Source organism: Neofelis nebulosa, chromosome 1 (assembly GCF_028018385.1).
Source record: "Neofelis nebulosa isolate mNeoNeb1 chromosome 1, mNeoNeb1.pri, whole genome shotgun sequence".
Lineage (NCBI taxonomy): Eukaryota > Metazoa > Chordata > Mammalia > Carnivora > Felidae > Neofelis > Neofelis nebulosa.
The window spans coordinates 213,944,292-213,964,589 of record NC_080782.1 but is presented as its reverse complement, the minus strand read 5'-3'; the positions used below and the strand labels follow the sequence as shown (position 1 = coordinate 213,964,589).

The 20,298-nt window shown below is 43.8% G+C and overlaps 1 long non-coding RNA gene across 1 annotated transcript in view; it reads left to right on the top strand.

The window, feature by feature from the left end:
- LOC131484920 (uncharacterized) overlaps positions 1–15,155 on the top strand; it is a 73,909-nt gene extending 58,754 nt beyond the window's left edge. Inside the window, exon 9 of the long non-coding RNA XR_009248502.1 lies at positions 14,854–15,155. This is a non-coding gene — a long non-coding RNA (uncharacterized LOC131484920). The remainder of the gene's footprint in view (positions 1–14,853) is intronic.
- The last annotated feature ends 5,143 nt before the right edge of the window (positions 15,156–20,298 follow it).

The following is a 20,298-nucleotide window of genomic DNA, read 5'->3' as shown; positions in this document are numbered from 1 at the left end:
ATCAGTGAATCTAATTGCGGGATGCCATTTTGTGTGGTGTGGACTGACTGGCTATTAACGACTATTCTGAGGAGACCTTACTATTTTACCATTTGAATATTTCTTTAGAATTTCCTCACAAAACAACAGATTATATGGCAGCAATGAAACCCTGCTGAACTGAAACCACGTGGAATCGTAGCCAAATGTTGGGATGGCATAGCGGTCCCCACAGAATTTCTCTGGGGGTTTGGGAATGTTCAGAGTAACCCTCTATCTTAAATACTGTGTTTTTTAGCCAAATGGGTTTTCTGAGAAAGAAGAGGTTTTAAGGGCTTCTCTGGAGATAAATGAGCATATAATCATCTGCTCTAGAGGGAAATGGTTCCAAATCTTGGCATAAATCTAAGAAGTTGTTGCCTTAGAAACAACTAATGTTGTGTAACTCTCTTCCCTGGACAACCATTTAGGGTCTCTATAATTTGCTCGCTTCTACCCACGGTTTTTAAACCTTTAACCCCAGGTGAGAAATCTTAATCTCCTTCTCCAGTGCAGATGATAACAAACAACATTTCTCTCTTCCCCAGACATTAAACATTTGGTGGGGACCTATCTCCTTCTTCTTGAGGGGGATTCTGTTAAGGTGGTGGAGAAAAATCCACGGTGATAGGGCCATTGGGAGTTTGATGACATCTGATCTGGGTTGCTCAGGACTGAGAAATTTCCTGGGTTGCAGGATTTTCACTGTTAAAACCAGAACGGCTGTTCACCATAGTAGTGGCATGGGCAGTACTCTAAGGGAGGATGCCCGGCTCTTTGGCCTCTAGGCTCTGGACAGCTCCAAGTTCCTCCCCTAGCATCATCAGTGGAGGGCCGTTCAGAGCATGGTCTCTACTGAATTGTCTGGTGATTGCTCTTTCAAAGATTCTCTCACAGCAGTTATATTAGAGAAACTGCTGGAAATATTACACACAGCCAGATTCAGTTCAGCTCATTCAATTTTACTCAATTTATCAAGCCTACATGGAGTTTCTATAAATACTATACTAGAGGCAGGGGATACAAAGATGAACAAGGCTCAGCTCTGCTCCCTAGGGACTCTGTCTAATGGGAGAGATGAAGGTGTAAGCAAAGAGACACATTTCAGTGTGATGGGTGCTGTGCCAGAAGTGGCAGGCAAGACATGGGGAGGGGCATTGTTAGAGTAGTTCACTATGTGCGGAGGTCAAGAAAGCCTTCCCAGAGGAGGTAATACTTCAATGGAGAGTTGGAGGATGAGTAGGCATTTACCAGCCAGACAGTAGGAAAGAGCACTTCAGGCAGAAGCAAGAACACAGAGCAAAAGCACAGAGAAAAGAAATGATCTGTTGAGTAGAAACTTCATGGTACATTTAGGGAACAGCAGGTCTGGCTGGAACACAGTGTTTGAAATAGAAGGAATGGTAGAAGAGGAGCCTGGAGGCAAGGAGCAAGACATAGACCATGAATGGCATTGTAGGCAGTTATAGTAATCACATGCCCATCTCCTTTCCCACTTCGCTGTTTTTGTTTTTGTTTTTGTTTTTTTCCAGATGATCCATTCTCCCCCACATAGCCATTGGCTTCTTTGAGCTAATCACAATGATCTCATTTCTCTTGGCAGTGGCTTGTTTAACATTTGAACTGAGACAAAAGTCTGGCCTAAGAGATGTGAGATGTGTGTTGAGAGCTCTGTAGGAAGAGAAGCCTTCTTCTCCTGCCGGAAGTTGTCATGTCTGCATGTTTGGCAGCCATCTTGTGAGCCTGAGGATAGCTGGCTTGAAGACCAGCTGACCTGCTGAGGAGTTAGGTCAGAAAGATGGGAAGTGCCTAGGGCCTTGGAGTCACTTTCCCTTAGGACATTTTGTTATATGGGATACATTTTACTTATTGTTCTATCCATTTTGAATTGAGATTTCTGTTACTGGTGGCTGAAAGCCTTTAGTGACGTGGTAAAACACACTAAAAAGTTGAAGCTTTTGGCAACAGGAGAAATGATGTAATATTATGAGTTTTGTTTTAGGATATTGACTCCTATCTGCCAGTAGCCATAATCCCTGCCTTTAAATCCTAGATACAGAAACACATTCATTCATCTAGTATTTTTTGAAACTTATGCAAAGTACAATTCTACATGCTGTAGATACAATGTCAAATGAGATATGCTATGTACTCTTGGGGGCATTTGCAACCCCTTAGTGGAGACTGGCAATTGAATCAACTTCATGGTGTAATGTGGCCAAGTGCTGTGGTAAAGTTACACCCAGGATATTGTAGTGGTGCTGTAGGGCTCCTAAATCAGTCTGATAAATCATAGAGTGCTTATCAAGGAGGTGATGCTTGTGCAGAACCGGCTGAAGACCCCTGAAGCAGTAACTAGCCATCCAGAGAGCTGCATGTAGGCCCAGATGTATCCACATCTCTGTCCTTCTGTTTCTGCTGTGGTCCCTCTGACTTCAACCCATTTCTGGGTGCCAGAGACCTAGTCTTATATTTGCCATGACTCATCTCTTCTAGGTTTAGTCTCTTGCTTCTGTCTCTTGAATTGGCCGGTTCATCTATTCTAACTTACCTTTTTGTTGATTATATGTTTCCAACTTCCAGAGTCTTTCTGTGTATGTGTTCATATATTCTTGACTTCACAGATTTTGGTTTTTGCCTGCTGTTTCTGAACATTTTCTTGCTGAAGAGGCACCTGGCTCATGTTGAACCTGTCTGACTTTTTCCTACCCTTAACCCTCAAATGGTCTCCATATGTGGCCGAGATATTAGCTGCCAGGACATATGAATTCAATGTACTTATAATAATGACTGTGAGCCTCACCATGTTGTCATTTTGAGACTGATATAAAAGGTCATATTGGTTTAGAAAACTTTTGGGTAAAAATTAGGTAGAAAATAATTTTCCTTTTCCTTTTGGCATCGTTTTTATTTTGGTGAAGGTGGGTCTGAAGACTTTTCAAATGAGAAACTATATGCACAGCAGTATAACTTTTTTATTTGCCACAATTATTTGTCTTATGAATGATGTTGCTTTCGTGTGGGAAGAGTATTAACAACTCCTTTAACATTATGTGAAAGGCCTTTCTCCAGAGGGTGAAAACCAAAGATGGTTCTCTGGCTTATGTAACCTTCCTAAGAATTGATTAAGTGCATCAGCCCCAGAGGGGTAGGGTATTTGGAAAGGTAGAATGGTTTTCCTAATGGTTTCTTGTAGGTTCAAAACAGCTTAGTGTTTACTTTCTAAGGTCACTGAGGTTGAAATTCAGTAGGTAGAAAGCGTTTAAGTAAAGAGCAGAGATAATATTACTTTTTAAAAATTAGAGATGCCACATATTTTCTTTCAGATATTGGATATATTTTCAAGAACTCCATTGAACTTAGAAAAACAATATAGCTCAGTATAAAGAAATCGAGCAACAGAAAAAGATACAAAGAGGAAAAAAAAAAAGTCACTCCAAATCCCACTACACAGAAATAACCATTGCTAACATCACTGCAAACATTATCCTAAGCATCTCCTTCGGACGAGATTGCTCCTATTCAGAATGCATGGTTTAAGGTCTTCTATTATTTCCATTTCCTGATCGCATTAATGACAGGAAAGGTTTCTTTTCCCTAACATTTTTATTATTAGTTTTGGTTACCCATGGGTTTTGCATGGATAGTGGCATTAAATGACCCTTACTGTGCCATCTTTCTTCCAACTGGAAAAAATTCATATGAAGGAGGCTTAAGTGTGAGATGAAAATGTGTGGCTTCAGAGCTTTGAGTTACTGATCTCCATGGCTTATACTACTCAGTTCCCTCCCAGGACTCCCATTTTGGGGAGCCATTTATTCATCATCAGATATTATTGATACTCATAATTCATAATTGCATGGCACCACACAAATCCGAGTAAGAGACATAAAAATATGACACACTTTATTGCTTTCTAAGACATAATTCAGCGACAAAGGGAAGTCATTCATTCATTCATTTTACTAATCATTTATGGAGCACCGGACATCTGGCACTGGGTCAGATGCTAGAGACAGAAAGACAATAGATAAAGATGTAGTCTCTGTCCCCAAAGGAGTTCATATTCCAGTAGGGAAAATAAACACATTGACAAATAGTAATCACATCATATGACATGTGCCTCGGATATGTAAGTAAACAACAATAACAAGAGATCGTATCTGTCAAGTAGTTTATGAGAAATACAGTTAGTCCTTGAGCATGACTTAGGAAGGAAAGAGTGATCCCATCTTGAGGTCTTCAGGGAGCAGAAGTATTTGAGCTGGTCCTTAATGGATTTGCAGTCTTTTAAATTGGCAGGGATGGGTGAAGATAGTGTTCACAGAGGAGGCAAGGCCACAAGCAAACCAGAGCACAGAGTTGGGCAAGAGGGTTGAGAAACGGGGCAATTTAAGTCATGCAGCCACTGGAGCTGAGTGTTCCTTTCTGGCAGTTGGAAGGATATGGCTTGCAACGTAAGTTAGGGTGAGGTGGGTGACGCAGAGTTCTGTGTCTTATTCTTTGTACAGTGGGAGGTGACTCCAGGTTGCAGTGAGGGAATGACGTGATCAAAGCAAGGTTTTGGTGAATTAATCCCCAAGCAGGAGGGATTAAAAGAAGAGAAATGCAAAGGGACTAAAATTTATGCAACACCTGTTACCTGCAAAGCCCTGTGAACTTACTGCTCTTTGATTCTCAGGAATATATCCACAAGGAGGCACTTTTATTTCCATTTTAAGTCTATAGAAGTTGAGGGTCAAATGGCTTATGAAATTTGACCAAGGTTCCAAATCTAGAATGTGAAAGAGTCTGGTTTAGTTTCCCTGCCTGTCTGCCTTCAAAACATGGAACATGGTTTGACGTCCTTCCTCTGCGCCATGACCATGGACTGGCATCATGGAGCTCATAATAGTTACTCTGTTTGTATTGAATGTGCTAAGACACAAAGTTATAAAAATGCATCGTTTGTTCAGGGTACAATATCCACTCAGCCTTCTCAAGTTGGAGAGAGTTTGATAGACTACCAGAAGGGTCTAGGCCTTGCTTTAACCCTAAATTGCTCTATTAGACCCTGAACAAGAGCAGCTGGAACAAAGACTCTCACAATGAATATTTCAAACTTTGATGTTTTATTTCTTTCTATCCAAATAGAGTCTCAAACCCTTCAGGGAAGGGAGAAAGAGAGGGCAAGTCATGATGGGGGTAATGGGAAGTTTCCTGCTCCAACTTGCTCGGAACATTTTAGCCACCTACTTTACCCAGATGCCCCATGCTGGCAGGTACCAGTAGAGAAAGAAAAGAGTGATTTTGGAGTGGTGTGGCCCAGCAGGCCTTCTCTTTGCCCTACCTGCAGGTGTGCCCTGTGGGTGTGTGTTCACATACACGTGCTGTAGTGATGGAGTGGTTAAAATCAGCCAAAAGATTTCTCATCTCTCTCCCCTGGATTCTGTTTCTCTAGTGCCATGTAAACTTTCCTAACCTTTTTTTTTTTTAAGTAGAAAAATAGTCTGGAGATATGAATATTCATTTAAATGACTTAGAAATACTTTCAAACAGGTTCAGAGGAAAAGAAAGACTAGTGTTAAGGAAAAGAAAGAAAGCATTAAAAAGCTAGCTCAAAAGCCTTGTGAGTGGATTTTGGAAAGAGACTTTTGATAGGATTTCTGATAAATTTTACATACATAGAGAGGAGGGAAGGAAGAACTCTCAAAGGTGTTCAGGCTGGTAAATTGTGGCATTGGTCACAAATCCTAGAGCAGTGCCACGACTTCCCTGGTTCCTCTTGGGCACATCCCCATTTCACCCCTTCAGAGGCCCCCCAGTCAACCAGAGACTGACCCAAGTCAACAGCGTCCTCAGGAAGTTTTCCCTGTTTCTTTGCGTTTCATCTTAGTGCAAAAGAAAAAGCCACAGCAATAAGGTTCATGAGGTGGCATGAAAGTCTTCCTTTTTCTAGCCGCTTCTTCAGTACCTGGGCTTGGCAGCATCTAGCTTTGCTATGGAAGAACAGTCATTGAGATCATTGCATCAAATATCGTTAGTGATTAAGACTCAATGTGGATGACAGATGGCGGCTCCTAGCTTCTACAGTAGGAGACAGCAGTGCAACAAAGCCCGAAAACAGCTGTAGGGGTAATGGTTGGTGCAGACAGCAGCAGGATGTTGAGCTTGGTTTTGAATGCCATACTGTGGGGGTGACGGGAACAAATTTGAGCACGTTCAGAGGAGAGCAATGAAGACCAGGCAGCATCTGGAAATCTAGGGACACTGAGAATGCTTCCTCCAGAAAAAAAAGAGCCTGCAGTGGCACATGACTTTGGAATTAGACTGGTTGTATACTGCTCCAGGCAGGCAAAGACAGATGGGTGCCAGAAGTGCATTTTATGAAAGAAATAACTTTTCTAACAATGATAAAATGGGCTGCTGTGAGAGGTCATGAGCTCCCTAAGATCAGAAATGTTCAAGTGTATGCGTTTGGTGACCTTCCAAATCAAGGGTTCTGTGGTTTGATGGTTTCCGAGGGTCTCACAAACGACCTGTTTACACAAGTGCATGCACAACTGTCAGCTTGTTGATGCGTCTTTCCTTGCCTTGCAGTCTCTTTTCTACCCAATCCATGCTGGCTTCTGTCCCAACCACCCCATGGGGACTGCTTCTGTCAAGTTACCAGTACCTCTCAGTCATCAAAACCCATTGTCTCTGTCCCTATCTTCTTTCAATTTGGGGGAGCATTTTGCACAATGTCAACTCCTACATTCTGGAAACAGATCCTTCTCTTGGCTTTCATGACCTCATCCTCACCCAGCGGCTTCTTCCTATATCACTGATTTCCATCTCAGTTTCTTGTGAGTTTTTCCGCCTCTGCTCAACTTCTAAATGTTGGAATGCTCCAGAACTCCTCTTAGGATTTCCTTCTCCTCTCTATATTAACTCTTTGTGGAGGTTTAAGAACATGGGTATACATTCCTTGACTTTCTTCTGATGCAGAGGTGGAGTCTATGTCTCCTCCTCTAGAATCTGGATAGAACTAGTAACTCATTTGTTATGTAGCAGAAGAGATGATTCCTGACACCAGAGGCTAGATCAGAAAAGGCCAGGAAGCTTCTACCTGATTCTCTTGGGACATTGGTCTTTGGAATCCTGAGCTTCCGGGACTGAGGGGGGTCACACTGTGGGAAAGCCTAAGCATCTGGAGAGCCCACATGTAGTACTCTAGCCAAAAGCCCAGGTAGGGATCCGGACATTGGGCAACAGAGACAAGCCTTCTCTGTGGTGCTGTGTCCAAACTCTTGACCCACAGAACCTGAGAATGGAATAAAATGGTTCCTTTATGCTACTAAGTTTGGATGGCTTGTTATACAGCAGGGTAACTAAAACACTTCCTGAAAGCCTTCATTTTATAGCATGACTTGAAAAATCAACTATAAATGACTTCAAAATCCACTTTCCAGCCCTGATCTCTTCCCAGAACTCCAGACTCTTTAATCTAATTATTTACGTGTCTATCTGATCTCTCCACTTAGTTTTCAGTAAGCATTATCTCAAACTCCATATGACTGAGACATAAAGCTTGACATTAACCCTGACCTTTCTTTTTCTTCCACTTTTGCCTACACCTAGTTTTTCAAGCAAAAACTCCTTTAGTCTTGCTTCCCCATTTTGCCCTCAAGATGACATCTTATACAATAGCAAGTCTCCACAGTGTCCCTGGGATCTGTCCCTTTCCCTCCATCTCATCTACCTCTGTCCTAATCCAAGTTAACATTTTCTCACCTACTGCAGTATCTGCTTGACCATTTTCCTGTGTCCATTCTTATCCTCTTAAAATCCATTTTTAGCATGAAGTCTGTATTAGTTAGCTATTACTGTGTAATAAATTACCCCCCAAACTTAGTGGCTTAAGACAACAACATTTAATACCTCACAGTTTCTATGGGTTAGGATCTGGGCAGTGTAGCTGGGCCCTCTGGCAATTGGTCTCGGGCTCAATTGGGAAGCATCTGCCTCCTAGTGCCCTCATGTGGTCGTGACAAAAATCCACTTCCTGGGAGCTGTAAGACTAAGGGCTGCACTTCCTCTAGGACTGTTGGCCAGAGGCATCCCTGATTTCCTTGCCACATGGCAGCTGGCTTTATCAGGGAAAGGGAGAGGGCAAGAGAGAGAGAGAGAAAGAGAGAGAGAGAGAGACCTAGCTAGTCACAGGCTTTTGAAACCTAACCATGGAAGTGACATCCCATCACTTTTAGCATGTTCTGTTAGATAGGAGCAGCAAGTCAGTAAGTCCAGCCCACATTCAAGGGAAGGGGATTTACTCAGGGCACGAAAACCAGGAGCTGGGGTTGTTGGGAGCCATGTCAGAATCTGACTGCCTGCTACATTGCCCCAGTGTGATCTTTTAAAATCATCAATCGCATCATGGTACGCCCCTCCTTAAAAACCTCCGGTGGCAGATATATGCCATCATACGTTTGTCTAAACTCACAGAATGTGCGGTACCAAGAGCAAAGCCTAACATAAACAGTGGACTTTGGGTGGTTATGATGTGTCAGTACAGGTTCATCACTTGTAACAATGCACCGCTCTGGTGGGGAGGTTGATAATGGGGCCAGGGCATGTGAGAAATATCTGTATATGCTTCTTAATTATTCTATCAACCAAAACTGCTCTAAAAATTAAATATATTTAAAAAGCTATCCCCTATTGCACTTCGGAATGAATTCCCAATTTCCTATTGCTTTACAGAGCCCTACATGTCCAGCCTTCACCTCCTTTTCTCACTTCTTATTTCACTACGCTTTCTTTCACCCATTTCACTCCAGCTGCCCCATCTTTCTTTCTGTTCCTTGAATTCTCCAAGTATGCTCCTTCCTTGGGCCTTTGCAGTAGGTGTTCTTCCCTTTGGACCACCTTCCCCGTGGTGTGTATTGGGATGGCTGGTTCTTTTCATGCAGATCTCAGCTTCCTTGTTACCTCCTCAGAGAGGCCTCCCTGACCACTCAGGGACTCTCTCCTCTCTTGCACGTCCCCCTTTTTGCTTCTCTGCACTGCTCTTCACTATTGCTTATTCTTGTGTGTGTGTATGTTGACTTATTTGTCTGTCTCTCTCCCCCCTTCCCTCCTGCAAATGGAATGGGGGCCCCATGAGAGCAGGGACTGTTTCTGTCTCAGCTTCCATTGCTTTCTCCATCCTCAGATCTGCATCTGGATCCTGGCTGGCTCCTGGGCTGGGCAGCCTCTCTGGGAGCATTTGATCCTGCCGGCTGTGTCCACGGGCACCATCTATCGTCCCCTCATATGGGTGGCCCAAGTAACATCTCCGCTCTATTTAGCTGTTATATTTTATACTTAGCTCTTATATTAGATTTTCTATTTATATTTATTATCTTTGCGGGGATTCAACTTTGAATAAATTCCTTGTCAGAAGTCCAGATACCACATGGAAATTGCTTCAGCAGTTCAACCAATGAACAGATTGGATTTAATATATTGACCAGTTCCAGCTTTGGTTCATTCACTCTACATGTTCAACAATATCAATCTCTGTTAAGAGGATTACCAGAGATTTTCTAATATACAGTTTCCATGACTAAGTTTGTCAGAATAGCTAATAGTTATAGAATATGTCTATGGTGGCAGATACTGTGTCAACTGCTTTATAGGTTTCAACTCATTTAATCAATCAACATTCCCATTCTACAGATGGGGAAAATGAGGCACAGAGAGGCTAAGTAAGTTGCCCAGGGTCACACAGGTAATAAGTGGCGAAGTTGGAATTTAACCTCACAGTCTGACTTTAGAGTCCTTGTTCTTAACTAGTGCATATTCTCGCCCACTCACGGTAGGCAAACTTCTGCAAAAGCCCTCCATCATGACTTAGCACAGGTATAGACCGGTTCCCAGACCCGTGCAATCCCCACTAGGTATTTTTTTCAAAACTGTGCAGAGCTTCGAGTCTCTTGATTTGTTTACTGTCTTCATTGACTGTATTTCTACCATTTTAGGGACTCTGTTTCAACTATCTGGGAGAGAGAGAGAGAGAGAAATGTCAAAACACAAGCAGAGACATCCAAGTGCCCGTTGAAGCTCTTGGTGCCACCCAGGGCACAGACTGTCTCTTGATATCCCTCAGATCCACCCTGGCCCGTAGTCGCGGGAGGGCTTTCAGAAATTTGTCTGGTGTTTTGGCAGGAAGAGAACAGCTGTTAGCTTGGTTATCACCTGAAAAATACTCCCTTGCTCTAAAGATGTTATGGGCTCAGTGATGCTCCCTGTGTGCCACCACTGAGCACTCTCCTTTGCTGTCACAGCGCAGGGTTTCCTGTGGAATTGCCTCATTCTTTGTGCATGTGGAGCTATAGCAACCCCCGTGCGGGCCCCCTACCCGACCTTGCTTCCTTGCAAATTTCTCTCTGCACACATTTGGAAATTTAGCTAGTAATTTTCCAGCAAAGCGATTCCTCCTGCCCTGATGATAACGACCAAATGGCGGACAACAGGGACAGCCCCTGTGGCCAAGTACAGAGATGGAATAAACAGCACCCAGCTTCTTATTCCTTCCCTTCTGAGAAGGAATAGTGATGTCTTGCAAGTCAGGAGGAAGACAAGTGTCCAAATAAAAATGATTTATTGAACACTATTGAGGGTCCCTCTGGTAGGACTGTCACTGGTGGGGTTTCCGCAGGGAGCCAGCTGCAGGCTGTGCGTGCAGAGGGCCTGAGCGCGGGCTCCATTTTCTCTGGTACACGCCGTCTCTGGGTGGGAAGAATGCTATTTTTTTTGTTTAAGCTGAACACTCACCTGAACAAATAGCAGATGTTGATGAATATTAATTTGTGCTTAGATTAATGCTTCAAAGTGTCAATTTAATTTCTGTTTTACTCTTCAGCCCCTGATTGTAATGAGCTACTTCAGGATGTGGGGAGCGTACACCTGGGTGGGGGCGGGGCTGGAGGTCTCCTGGGAGCCTGGCCAGGTCCTCGGGCTTTTATCTCTCTGCAGTGGGACAATTCCAGAGGGGTCCGGGTGGCCCTTAGTAGTCACCCAGCGGCTCACTGGCCCAGTGGAGAGCTGGCAACTCCTCAAGGACACACACACACACACACACACACACACACACACACACACACCCCAGACAGCCATTTGACTTTGAGGAGAGGCGGGGTTGCTGAGTGCCTGCCCAAGCTGGGCTCTGGGCTGAGTGGACAGGCTGCTGGGTGATGCCATCATGAAGTCCTTTGATGCTACCCCAGGCCATCTCTGTCACTGGATTTGCAGGTTCCTGAGAAATTTCATTCTAATCGATATCCTTATAGGTCCACATGGGGAGGGGAAGAGGTCCTGCTTTGGGAGTCAGGCATATCAGGGTATAAATCCCAGCCCTGAATTTCATCAGCTTAGGCCCATTTCTTAATCTGTCTGGGCCTGTTTCACTGCTTGTGAAACGGAGCCGTCGAGAGACGAAACAAGGTGCCTGTGTCCATGCTTAGCAAGGGCCTGGCACCAACTTCCCTTCCCCCCCTTCCCTCCAGAGGGGTAAACCCATTCCCAAATACCATACAAATTGAACTTCTTACTGAGTTTTCAAAATTCTGTCTGTTATAAATGTTTCTCTGTGTTGCCTGATTTCCTAATTCTCCCTGTGCCTCATTAGTAACTTGGTAAGTAAGCATGACAAAGGTTTCTATTTTGAGTTTTCTGCCAGAATAATGTGAATGCTACGATTTTTACAAAGGACACAAATGGCACCGTATTCTACATTCGTCTTGTTTGTCGTTCATCTATGTTGCTGTTTCTTTGTCAGTTGGACAAATAGAATGGCTTCTTCCCTCGTAGGAAATCACCTTCTGTGGCCCCAGCCTCTGGCCTGCCTGGGACTTGCCTTCACCACTTCACCTTCTCCCTCCAACCTTGCCGGCTGTCATCCCACAGACACACAGGTTGATGGCATATTGTCTCTTGAACTGCAGTCAAGAGAATCCTGGGTAGTGACGATGTACAGAATTGCAAGGCCAAGTTGTCCTGCTGTTGAAACTGTTGATGGCAGGTTTGGGCACACAGTGTGGGTGCCTACCTCCCTCTTGATATTTTTCTGCACTTAGATGTTATATTAGTTTCCTAAGGCTGCCTTAACAAAATACCAAGACTGGGTGGCTTAAAATAACAAATCGGTTATTTCATTGTTCTGAAGCTAGCAGTGCAAAACCAAGAAGTTGGCAAGGCCATACTCCTTCTGAAGTGTGGTGGGGCGGGGCGGGGGGGGGGGGAAAGAAACCACTCTGGCCTCATCTAGCCTCTGGTGGGGGCCATCCATCCTTGGTGTTTCTTGGCTTGTGGCAGCATAACCATGATCTCTGCCTCTGTCTTCACATGGCATTCTCCTGTGTCTTCCCATCATCCTGTCTCTGTGCATGTCCAATTTTCCTGCCTCCAAATGTGGACACGGTCCTCTGTCTGTGTCCAAATTTCCCCTTTTTATAAGGACACGAGTCAGATTGGATGGGGTTCCACCTTAACAACCTCATCTGGAATTGGCTAAATCTATAAAGACCCTATTTCTACATAAGGTCACATTCTGAGGTCCTGGGCTCAGGACTTCAGCATATCTTTTTTTTTCTTTTGCAGGAGGGCGGGGGGAGAAACACAATTCAACCATAACATACATAAATTACTTCTTTTCTTTTTTCTTCCTTGGGGAGCTGGTCAACCCTTCAGGTTTTACCTCTGTTTCAACCCCAATCAGCAAAACTCTTCACAATCTGGCCATTATTCATTTGTCCAATTGCTAAAAAAGTCTCTATTAGGCACTTACAGTATGCTTGGTCTGGAACTTCTGTATCATCTCATTGAATTTTCAAACATCCTAAAAAGGTATCATTGTTCCCATTTTACAAAGGAGAAAACAAACATGCAAATATATTCAGACACTTGCCTGTGTCCTCACAGTCCCTGTCAGAGCTTAGTGTGTGAGCTGAGGGCTTCTGACTTCCAGTCTATTAGGTCAGAACCGTATTGATGCGGCAGCCATCTTTACTTTTCTATTCAACTGTATGTCTCTACCCTTGACCGCAAGAAATCCTGCCTGCCCTTAATCTCGTCTCTTCCTCAACACTCTCTGGTCACTCTCTGTCTTTGTCTGGCTATTTTGGTGACATTGGTCCCTGCCTCCCAATCAGACCTGCGACACTGGCTCCTACTGGCTACTTCTCCCTTGCCCTTGTGTTCTATTCCCTTCCAAGGACTTTTCGCTTCCCTGCCTTTCTCCCTTCTGTCTCACTTGCTTTGTTCTCTTGATTCTTTAAACATGCCACTCTCCCCTGACTCCTGGAGTCATTCATCTACGTGAATTTAGCGGCAGTCTCTAGCCTTCACATTTATATATTACAGACAGCAATGTACTTCTTACCATTTGACCTTTTTTTTTTTTTTTAAAGCAACACTCATAGCTTCTGATGTATTTTAAACAGCCTTAAGACACCACTTTATACTGGCACACAGCCCAGTTCCTTACCTCTGCCGCTTCTTCCAAACATGACATTGGTCCCCTGGGGGATATTAGCTGTTCTTTCCCAAGCACTGAGAGGTGGCCTCTTGCTAATATTATTGTTCAGTGCTTTTTTTTTAACACAACATAAAGCGTCTAGGTGTCTGACTGCAGCCACCTGAGCTCATTTTAAAGATCACCTGGCAGGTAGGTCTGCCTGTTAGAATAGCTACCCAAAACTACCTTAGGAAGAGGAGAGGCTCGCATTTTTAAAAAAACCTCCAGAAAAGGAGATGTAGTTACTCCCTTGATAACATTAAAAAAAAAACAAAAAAACTCCCAACCTCAGAGCTCCTTATTTTCTTCTGTCCGTATTGTACATGCTCGTGTCCTGAGTGATCTTGTCTTCCTTATAACTTTTTAGGTACTATTTATATGCAAAAATGTCAAATCTAATTCTCTCAGTGCCATCCCCAAACTCTGTATTTTTAGCTCTCTGCTACCCACCTGGATGTCCTACGGGCACCTCGCACGTAACTGTCCTCCACCCTGGTTACATGTCCCCTTCCACTTCTCGTCTGTATTCGATGAGGCTGGTGTCCACCCCCCATATCCCAAGCTCATTACTATCATTCCCAATTCTGTGTCCAATCATTTAGAAAAACCCTGCCATCCCAGCTCACACATATCTATATACCTGTCTGTTGATCTTTGTTCTCAACATGGCTCATCAAACTTGAGCCCCATTGGCTGCTCTTTCTCTCCAACCCAAAGAGGCTTCTCTGGAGAAAGTAAACTTGACCACATGGTTGTCTTGGTTTTGATATTGCCCCTGGCTTCCTAATGCCAAGGGCAAATAGCTAAACTCCCTAGGTTGTTATTTGAGGCGCTCACAAATCTGACCGTGACTGACTTCTTATTCCTCAAATTCGGTCCCTCCAACGTCTCCCCACCCCAAGCATACCAATATTCTGCCAGATGGGGCTTCTCATACCCTTTCATGGCTTTGTGCTTCTGCATGTGATGCCTCCTCTCTTGGGGATAGCCTTTCTCCCCTTCTCTAACTGACAAATGACTTCTCACCTTAGGCTGACAGGAATCCCCCCAGGTAGAATTACTGGCTCTTTCTACTTGCTTCATGGCATTTTGTTCATAGGTATGTGGTCCTACTCTAAGCTTTATAATTATTTCTGTGTTCCCATCTGCCTCCTCTACTGGGCCCTAAACTCGCCGGCACCTAGTACAGTGCCAGGCATTCCATGAGAAAACACGAATGTTTTTGAATGATTGAAAGCATCACAGTCTCTAATTCAACTCCACATCTCTTTATCCCTTTCCCTTCATTCTTCTTTTCTTTTTTTTTTCCTCCATAGAGAAGGATCTGATTATCATAACCCAAAACCCACATTGAGTAAGCTATGAACACATATATGAATAAACAAAGAAATGTGCTGGAGTCAGAAGAAGAAGAAGAAGAAGAAGAAGAAGAAGAAGAAGAAGAAGAAGAAGAAGAAGAAAAAGAAAAAGAGAAGGATCTGATTATCATAACCCAAAACCCACATTGAGTACGCTATGAACAAATATATAAATAAACAAAGAAATGTGCTGGAGTCAAAAGAAGAAGAAGAAGAAGAAGAAGAAGAAGAAGAAGAAGAAGAAGAAGAAGAAGAAGGAGGAGGAGGAGGAGGAGGAGGAGGAGGAGGAGGAGGAGGAGGAGGAGAAGGAGGAGGAGAAGGAGGAGGAGAAGGAGGAGGAGAAGGAGGAGGAGAAGGAGGAGGAGGAGAAGGAGGAGGAGAAGGAGGAGAAGAAGGAGGAGAAGAAGAAGAAGGAGGGGGATGGGAGGGGGAGGAGGAGAAGAAGGTGGCCATAGGATAAAGTCAAGGGTAGGGTGAGTACATCATCTCTGCCTGCCTGGCTCAGTGCAGGTGCTAGAGGCTGACTGCAGGACTTCCTGGGTTCCCCGGCAGCCCCCAACAAAGAGCACAAGGTTGGTTTATTTGATTATTGGTATCCATATATTAACATATGGCTCTGGGGGAGAACAGGAACTCTAAGTCTTAAGACCCAAGAGAAAAAATCTCAGAAAGGCACCACATAACTGGACAACACCACCACCCTCTCTGTTTGATAACAGCCAGCACATGGCAGGATAATTCCTGGCTGAGCTATGGGAGGGAAGTGTAATATTTGCCCAGTGTCCACATTAATGAGTTTTAATTAGAAAAGGTAAGCATATTTCCTCTTAGTCTGTGTCTGATGAACAGGAACAAGGAAAAGAGTTGAGAGGGGAGGGTCCCATCCTCTGACTAAAGTCCTGACAGCTCCACTCACTAACTCGCTCGCTCATTCGTTGTTTCATTCATCGGGCAATATTCTTAATTGAATGCCTATTTCATATCAGGCTTTATGGAGGGTTTTCCCTCCACCTCCTACTGTGCAGTCTATCCCATCCTGAGTTTGGCTGGGAGGTATGCTACCATCTATCAGCTCTTTCAATCAGAGGCCAGAGGATGCATCTGCCTAAATTGCTTCATACAGGATTCAGCACTGGAGCTGGAGGTTTTTCCGTGGCAGCTAATGGTTGTCATAGGGAGGAACAAAAAAAGGGCTGTTGGACATGCTTCTTTTTAAGCGTCCAGGGAACATTTTCTGGCTCGGGAAAGACTGCTTTCACAGAGCAATTTTAGCCATTATCAACTGAGAATAAAACCTACTTTACGAAATTAAATTAGCCAGTCTTCCCTCCCAGATTCATTTTTCCTCCTTTAGCGTGGTGAAACCCATCTCTATTTAGCAGGCCAAGTAACCTCTCCTACCTCGTCGTTCAAATCATTTAGTAAAATAAAAAGGCTTTAAAAAAGGAGGTTGCAAATATAAACACGAGTGCAATTAAGATCTCAACTCCATTACATTAATATAACTACTTCGCATGGAGTTCATTATGATGCACATCAGGGTTTTAATGTTTTCTCCCGTTTAGTGCCATCCTTAGTTAGAAGGAAACATCGTGCTATAGAAAACAATTGTCTCTTGGGCTGGAAAATGGTTTGCAGAGGATTCCTTTGTGATTAATTAAGCTCACACACGATAAAGTAGAAAGAACCAAATAGTTGTTCTTCAAATTGACAGCATATTTGGTGAACAAAAAAGATTTATAACACTAAATTTAAATTTTCCTGATGTAATAATATATTATGGAAATTACTCATCTTTTTTTCTCTCCCTTTTTGCTGGAAACATGGTGAACCCTTAGGTTTTTTTTTCTCCCTGTGCACATAGGGACACAATAAGAATGAGGGGACGAGAAGAAAAGGAGACCCAATGAGCAAGCACAGACATGATAATATGGATATATGCCTTTATTTTCCCCTCCTTACCCTCAAATTATTTCCCACAAACATTTTACCCCACAATTCTTTGGAGTCCGCCCTGAATGCATGCTGCCCTCTCCCTGGATAACTTCGCTCCTTCCTGGATATCATTCTCCAAATCGAAAAGCAGCTAGCTCCCTTTTCCTTTCAGTTCATCTGCTGGCCCAACCCCGTGCTCTGCTCCACTCAGCGGGTCCTTGAGGAAACAACCACTGTCAGCCCTTAGCATCTGAGCCACGCCTCATCAGTGGCATTAGAAACCTGCAACTAACAAGTCTGCAAAGAGAATGACGAGCTCTGCTTTGAAAAATGTTTCCGCTCAGTCTCTCCTTTATTTCATCTCCGCTCTGTGTTTTCTTTCCCCTCCTTGTGTCTGCCTCTCTCTGTGTGTCTGTCCCTCTTCAGTTTGCTCCGTCCATTTCCTTTCCCCGACCCTCCCCTCTTCCTGGCCTCCTCCTCTGCCGGGCTTTCTCTCTGCCTGCCCCCGCTCTTAAATTCTGAGTCTCCAGGTTGCAATCAAAATCCTTGACGCCAAATTAGGAGTGATGGCTCATGTCTCTGGAGAGCATCTTCTATTAACTGGCAAGACTCAGGAACTGCTATTAATGAATAAAGGCAGCTCCCCAGGGTCGGCCTGGGGTACTCAGGCAGCACACTCGAATACTTTCTGCTGTTGAGAAACTCAGTGGGGCCTCCAGCAGTGATTTCTTGTCTGCCGGAATGACGCTTCCAAGGTTGCAGCAGGATCGGCGTGATACTTAAAAAGTCACCTCTTGGCGCTGTCCTTTGTGCTGTTGTGGTGGTGAGCCCCAGGGCCAACCCGGCTAGATAGTCAGATGGGCCCATGATGATGGGGACATGAGGTAGACTTTCCTCCATCTTTAGGAGGGAACAAAGGAATAATCCCTCTTAAACACCTTGTACATCTGGGGAGAAAGCTGACTTATCACAGGAGATGGGCAGCTTTCAGATAAAGAGCCGAATGGGCTGAGACACCCATAATCATCCTCATTTGCTCAAGATGTGCAGGATTGAGAAGCAGAATTACCAAATTATTCTGCAAATCCAAAGAGATGAAACCCAATAGAAGCGTTATTGATTGGGCAAGCTTGTCATTTCCTTGCTGAGCTTGTGATGAATGTCTGGAACAAATGTGTGACAAACATCCATGGACCACCTGCTGCCCCCTGGCTTCTGACTCTTTCTCCCTCTGCAGCCTCCCAGAACTTGTTTTCCAGACCTTTCAAGACAGTTTCCATAATGGAGTTTTAAAAATATATACAAAATCAAACCTAAGGCCAGGCTTCAGTCTTCTTTGTCTATGAGGAATAGAGAAAAGGAGTTAAAAAGACTTTTAAAGTCGAACTACTAGCCTTATTCCTTTGCATTTCATTGTTTTTCAGTCCTCAATGCCATTTGTAAAATTAGAAAAACAGGAGCCTCAGGTCAGTTCACATAAATATATATATTTGTTATCTATTATGTACCAGGTACTAATGAAAAGCTGGGGTCGTGGGGTGAGGAGAGCATTTTTCTTGCCCTCCAAAAGTTGACAGTCTTCATGGACACAGATTTTTTTTTTTTTTAAATAAATGTCACGTCTCTTCCCAGGTAATTATAAGGATCCCAGTCTCACCTTCCCCCTGATATAGGGACTTTCCGAGTAGGGCTGGCCAACACATATTACAATCCTTTCTCAGCTGGAATTGTTCAGTTTCTTTCTACTTCTTCTGGGGTCTCCTTGGTAGAGCGGTAGCATCTCTGTACTCACATAAGACCGCGTATATTTTTACCTTCGAGCTGTGAGCAGGGGATGTTTGTTGAATGAATGAGAGCCTGGATTATTGTTCAATTATTTTGATCGATAGACCTTTCACTTTGGGCTGTGTGAGCTCTTCCAGGGAGGCAGAGCCTTGTGTCTGTCATCCTTGTGTCTTCAAACTGTATGTGCTCTCAAAAACTCTTTTGAACTATATTCAGTGTCATGATTTTGTTGTTGTTGTTGTTGTTAGAAGGGAACGTTTTTCTTCTCGCCTCATTCCAGACACGCTTGGGGTAGGGTTGTCGTAAGGTCATGTAAAGTGTGGATCTCGGCCAATCTGAGTAGCTTAGAAATGGGGTGGTTTGGAACATGCATCTGTGACCAGACATGGCAGCGTGTTCCTGGCCAGGGGCTTCTGCTCTGAAGCGTCTCTGCAGAGGCTAATACTGAGCAACTGAGTACAGTAAAACCATGGTTTGCAAGAATCATTCATTCCGGAAACACACTTGTAATCCAAAGCACTTGTATCTCAAAGCGAACTTTCCGATAGGAAATAATGGGAACGCAGATGATTTGTTCCACAACCCAAAAATAGTCATATATGATTATGAACAGTCAAATGATTACAGTTCTGTCATATAGTACAAAATAATAAAGAAAATACAAGATAGAAAGAAAAATAAACAAATTCACCTGAACTTATCTTTGAAAACCTTTGTGGCTGGTGTGAGGGAGACAAGAAAGAGGAGGGTTATTGTGTAGGACGACTTTCACTATCACTAATGGAATAACTGCTATCTCTTGACTCAATGGAATCTTTCTTTTCTTGCAACTTTAACAAGGAACCTATCCAATGACACTTGTTTTTGCTTCCTTTTGAGGATTTCACGGAAATGTGACATTGCATTGACAATCACCCACAATCCCACAGTGAGAGAGAGAGAGAGAGAGAGAGAGAGAGAGAGGAACCATTGGCTCAGTCGTGATCACATGATGTTTAGCATCATGTACTACTCGTATTGCAAGACATCACTCATTTATCATTTTAAAATTTATTAGAGACGTGGGACGCCTGATTGACTCCGTCTGTTGACTGTCTGACTTCGGCTCAGGTCATGATCTTGCAGCTTGTGTGTTCGAGCCCCGCATCGGGCTTTGCGCTGACAGTTCAGAGCTTGGGGCCTACTTTGGGATTCTGTGTCTCCCTCTCTCTCTGCCCCTCCCCAACTTGGGCTCTGTCTCTCTGTCAAAAATAAAGAAAACATGAAAAAAAATTATTAGAAATGTTTGCCCATCTTGCGGGACACCCGCAGGACAAAGTACTCGCAATTCGAGGTTTTCCTGTGTGTTTTTTTCCTTCTCCTGCCAGCTGTGAAGTGAGTGTGTTGGCAGCCTTCTGGCCTCCCCTGAAACTTCAGAGCACGGCCCTGTCCTAGTTGCAGAGATCCTATATTGGTCCTCTGTAGCTGCTTGTTCCTTGGCTCTGTGGAGTTTCTTCAGGGCTCTCCTCTCTTCCTCCTGCTCTGAAGCTCCCTACACATAAATCTCTGGTGGTTCTCCTCTCTTAGGCACTTAGTCTCACTCTTCTCTTCCTGCCTGGCTTAGACATGGTAGCTGGATTTTGGAATATTGGCTTTTTGAGTGACTTGAAAATTCTTAGGGTACTAGTGCCATGAACAGCCCCT